Genomic DNA, 6,000 nt, shown 5'->3' with positions numbered 1-6,000 from the left:
ATCAGGCGCAGTGTGGAGAGGATGATGAACACGCAGTAACTGACTGATGGCTGCAGTAATCTGAAGAGGCTCAGCAGAGATCACTGTTTGGTTCTAGCTGCAGTAGTTAACACCAGGCAATAAAATGCAGTTAACATTTTAGATCAAGAATGTAAGTGAATTTTCACATTCATCCCCCCCAAAAAAAAATTTAAAAGGGAATAGTTATCAGTCCTTGTAATTGTAGTACATCTTGTAATTGTCATTAAATGTCAAAGATATTATTATTAAAGTACCAGTTTAGCAGCCTTCAAACATAGTGCTGTCAAAAGACATTAACAAAAAAAATCAGAATTAGATTGCAGTTTTGTAACAGCAGCTGTATAGGATCTTTATGCCACAATTTATTACATACATGGTCATATCAAATATGAAGAACTATAAGCACCAAAAGCTCTATTTGTCATCCCTACGGCTAGGCTCTGATTTGCTCCCCTAAGCTATCTTCAGAAAATATTCCCAGGCTGTCAGCATGAATAGCTTGCTGAGATAAATGCCATGACATATTCAGAATGTCAGACCATTGGACTGTTCCAAAAAGAATCATTGTAGAAAACCTAACTTAAATGAAATCAAAAGGCTCAACTTTCCTAATGACAGACCTACTATTATTTACTACTTTAATAGTAGTAAATAAGGAGACATGTTGTAAAAGTGCATAACAGAAAACTTACATGTGAGCAATACTGTGCAATTTTTTTGAAACTATTAATTTTTAGGATTACTCCTGTATTACTTAAATACCATCTGTTTGAATTGTATGTTGCCTAAGTGCAAATCATGAATGTTAAACCTGCTGAGTGACAATTACAACATGTGCCTATAAAAGAGCACAACTTCTTCAGTCATGAAAAATCCTTCTCTAGCAGACCTCCAAAGTTTTAACAGATACAGGGCAGACAGTCCTTTACGGAAACAATTCTTCCATTGAACAGATAGAAGTAACATGAGTAATTCATTGAATTTTCCTAATAAATAACTGAAAAGGGGTTTCACAATGTTTGATTGTGTTTGTGAAGTATCAGTAGTAGTTCTCTATTCCCTCTAACCAGTTCCTGACCAGAGTTCCAGAGAGAAACGGAAAAGACCTTCTCTTCCAAACCCAGCAGTTTTGTGAGCTGAAAATAGAAACCAACTCATCACTAAAGCATATGGACAAGATCTATCCCAAGATCATGATGTTATACGAGAAATGTTTAGCATACCACATCTTGTATATAAAGCGCCCTATTACACTAAGAGGTGAAAGGATCTGTGCTAAATCCTCGTAATGAATTCTGATTATTTTTTTTAAATATGCATGGCCGAAGAACCCAAACAAATAGGAGTCCACTGTATAATCTTTCAGTTTTGGTAACGTGCTAGAGCAACACACATAAATTTCCCACAATAATGAAGAGCGTACCACTCTTCAACCAGTTCATTCCACTCAGAACCACAAATACATCAAAATTATCTTCAGCAGATCTGCACAGAAATTTCCACAGCAGAGCAGCTCCCTCTTGTAGCATAGAGCATGTCTGTCCCATCAATCTTGCTAGAAGCGTTCCTTAGGTACTATATGCCAGCAGCAGAAGGCTCAGAGGCATGTCGTAACCATGCGAGTTCAAGCCATGGAAACAGAACAGGTTTCCTGACTGCACAGTTGAGCAAAACCTGGACACAGGAGAAAAATGAATTAACATTTAACAATCATGAGACTTTTTAAAGGACTGATCAAAATTAAGCAGTTTGAAAACAGACTACAACTGAAAACATCCGTCAAACAATAAAGAAGAAAATATGTTAGAGGGGACAATAAATGAGACCAGCCACAGAAATGAAGCTGACATAGTGAAAATTGACATGAGCAACAAACAAAGTAATTTATAAGAATTTTATATACACAAAGAAATTATTATCACTGGAAAAATATAAAGAAGCAGCTAGTTAAATTGTAAGTATTAATGAAGCTTAGAAACATTAAAAGCAGAATTTCCAGGTGGAACAAAATGTGAGAAAAAGTGCTAAGAGTAGCAGTGGTAAGTGTAAAGGAGTAGGTAATAGGGCACATGAAAAATGCCACACAGATACTCTTGAGTTGGGAGGTTTTTTAGAACAGAAAATAAGGTAACTTGAGAAGGCTGTGGTCAACAGCCTGGTATTTCAATAGCTAGTATAGATGCTATTAATAAATAAAAAACCTTCTACTCCCCATAATTTCAGGTTATATATCTAAGGATCACATAAGAATCATTTTTACTGTTACCACAGCACTGCCCTGACAGTCCATATTGGCTTACTTGTGCATTAAAATCCCTGGACCCTTTTGAGAGTAACAGAAACATTCTTAAAACCTTTTAATTCTTGCTTGTGTACCTGGTTCTAGGTGTTTGACTTCGCAAGTGTTTATACTAAAATTACACTTTCAAGTGAATCCGAATTACTAAAAAAAATATAGATTACTCCACAAAACTACACTGAAATTATTGCTACTTGCTATTAATTAGTCTTTGCATCAGTCACGCTTGGTTTTTCTCAGTGATCTTTGATTACACTCCTTTGATAAAACTGTTTGAAAACTTGAACATTTAGTGTTACAGCTATGTAGTTACTTCTATGCCAATCTTGCAATCTTATCAAAGCATTAAGTCAGCTTTCTTTACAACAGCAATTTTCCCTAGAACTGTTGATTTGCATTAAATATATTCTTATACTTTAATTCTTTTTGTTTTAATCAGCTTAGTCACATGAGTTTTCTGTTAGACAACAGTCTAACCCAGTCATAGTCAACTCACTTAACTTTTTTAAACATTGACATGACATGGGTATAAACACAGCTTTCAGAAATTTCACCACAAAAAAGCTACCATTAATATTGGCAAATCAAAAATCTAACCAACAAACCCTTAAGTAAGTTAATTCACAGAATCACAGAATGGTTTGGGTCAGAAGGGACCTTAAAGGTCATCTAATTCTAACCCCCCCACCACAAGATAGAAGGTGGCGCACTGCACAAATCATACAATTCAAAACTGTATTTTTGTCCATACAACTTGCAACTCCATACTAGTAATAGACATGACATCTGTATCTATATAAAACTGACTGCAATCAAATTTAAAATAGGATTAGTCCACATAAACACACTGAAACTACAGTTAAACTACATTCAACTGATACTTTAACAAATTCAGATTCTTTTATTTCTTTCCAGTATACAATTGCTTGGGGTTTTTTGCCCTCATGTTATGATACACAAGACTCACCTAAATGGGTGCAACTGATTTCTGTCTAGACGGACTCAGGAAGTTAAGTGTCTGTGAAAAACAAGCACATTAAAAATCAGAATTTTTATTTAGTCTTTGTGTAATACATTAGTTGATACATATAGATACACATTTCAAACATAAGAGCAATATTTTAAAGCTTAACTTTCATAAATCCCATAGGAATGGCATTCTCAAACCAGAACACATGTACTAGCAAGAAATTAATACAAACCACTTCAAAGTGATGCATGGGCACTGTGTGACTGCATGCTGAAGACTACTTCTACTTCTGCCTCAAGTCAATAATATAATATATTTTTTGGAAGTACATGAAAGTTGACAAAGATGATCAGAAATTCAAAAAAAATTGCTTCCTAATTACATTAGGATTCTGCTTACTGACAAAAATGGCTAAAAGAGCATATAAAGTATATAGACTTTTACATAAAGAAAGTGAATAGGGAATCTTTTCCTCTATTGTACTTCAGAGAATAAGGCAACATCAAATTATCAGGGATTACAAAACACCAGGTTTTCTGAAACAAAACAAAGTAATCATAAGGTAGATCTTACCATTATGATTTTTGAAATGCGGTATTTTTTAAATTCACCGGTTTAATGCACAACTTCCTATTAAAACTTTCAAAAAATACTAGTTATAGTCGACTAGGTAAGGGCTAGACATTCAGGCAATGCCCAGATTTTATTTTTGACTCACACTGCTTCAAAAATATATTCAAATTCTACCCTATTATAGCCTCTTATCATAAAAGTGGTATTATTTTTCCTAATACCGCAATACTGGTAATGATCACATCTTTGCTCTTCAGACTAATAATGTCAATTACTTATGAATTCACCCCACTTCTCTTTACAAGCATTTTTTTTTAATCTTTCAAGTTCTTCAGGAGCCTTTTCTCTTCCTATTATTTTCTGCCTCCTCAACTCACATTGTTTCACCAGCTCACTAGCTGGCACCTTGTAACTATCCACTTGTCTATCTCTCCTATAAATATTTCTCTGTCCTATGATACATGAAATAGTGGACTACTTTATTGTAGTCTACTTGTAACACGCCATGTAACTCTTGTCACCTCACAGTGTAAAACACAGGAACTGCATCTTAAGTACCAACTAGTACGACATAATTAATCACAACTAGGGGGTCCAGATAGGGACTATCACAATACAAATTAATCTTAAATAGTTAAAATGACACAGGCATTCTTTTGTATTAAAAAGAAAAAAAAACAAACCACCAAATCACATGGTTTTAGACTAAAAGCTTTCTGATCTAAATCCCTTCTTCTTAGAGTATACTGTTTCAAAGAAACTGCCAGTGACTCTTTTATTTCCAACCTACTGTGCCACAGCACTGAAAGGATGTTGTAGCAGAAAGTAATTTGATCCTAAAATCCTGATCAATTTAATTTGCAATGAAAAGTAAACAAAAGCTTGCACTGTTGGAGGAAAAAAAAGCACCAAAAACCAACAGTGTGGATTAAAGCAGGTAAAGAACTGTTTGATCTGTCTCAGAACTCTATTCAGAGCACTCTTCAAACTTGACTGATGAGTGGAGCTGCACTGACTTTTTCTCCTTCCCTAAAAAGCTTCCTAACACTGTAACCACCACCAAAAAAAAAAAAACAAACCACCAACAAAAAAAACCAACAAAAAAAACCCACCAAAAAACCCCACATTATTCCAAGCAGCCATTAACCTTGGGATCATCTTATTATTTGGTAGGATTCTGTGCATAGTTTCAAGAAGCTTTACATGGAGAAGTGGAAACAGCTGCAACTTCATCAGACAGAAGCCCAGAGTCAGTCAGAAAATAAAAACACTCAAATGTAAATAAATACAGCCCAGATGTAGTTTATAACCCAGAAAAGCTGAATGTATTATCCTAGCAGAGACATGGCTCCCAGTCAGAAATTAGCTTATGCCCACCTGAAGCCAGGTGGAGTGAAAGATAATACAGATACTGAGTAACACATCTCTCGTGTAGGTTACCATGAAAATCCTCCCTGTACAAGCCATGGTTTCTGCAGGTTATACAAAATCAGACAATCTGGGAAAAATCACAAACTGGCCATGCTTTGTGCAACCCAACACAAACTGCCAAGAATTCAGAATTGAGCTATTTATTTTCTAGATGAAAAACAACTTCTGCAGACTCTTTGTAATGTGTAGAGTGACAGTAAAATAACACGCAGAAGAAAGGCTTAACTAGTTAAATGTAACTAGTCTAACTGAAGCTAAAAATAGCGTTATTTCATAAACCTGGCGCTGACCCACACTGAGGTGTCTTCCAGGCCGGCAGTATCTGGCTGGGGACTGACTCCCATGCCTCCACCAGCTACGCACGGAGGTGACACCACAGGTGTTTCCCACTGCGCATTTCATCCTGGAGACGTCCGCGTGTCAGTAAACCCTGTGTCTGAGAAGGGGCTTCCGCGGGGCGAGACAGCGCAAGGCTGAAAGTCCATATTGTTTCCCACGCCACTTCTGCCCTACTGGGCCGACCTCCCACCTATAAAACCAGAAACCATGATTTTATTTCGTCTCAAAAGCACAGACTAATTTGCGGACAAAATGAACCAAGACCTTCCTACTAGCATTAAACTCACAAAAGAGGTTTTGCGACAGGGGCGTGAAGGAGCTTAGGGATTAGAACGCAGAGCCGCGACGACTCCACCAGCGTCCACTT

Source organism: Psittacula echo (assembly GCF_963264785.1).
Source record: "Psittacula echo genome assembly, chromosome: 4".
Taxonomy (NCBI): domain Eukaryota; kingdom Metazoa; phylum Chordata; class Aves; order Psittaciformes; family Psittacidae; genus Psittacula; species Psittacula echo.
This window is presented reverse-complemented; position numbering follows the sequence as displayed.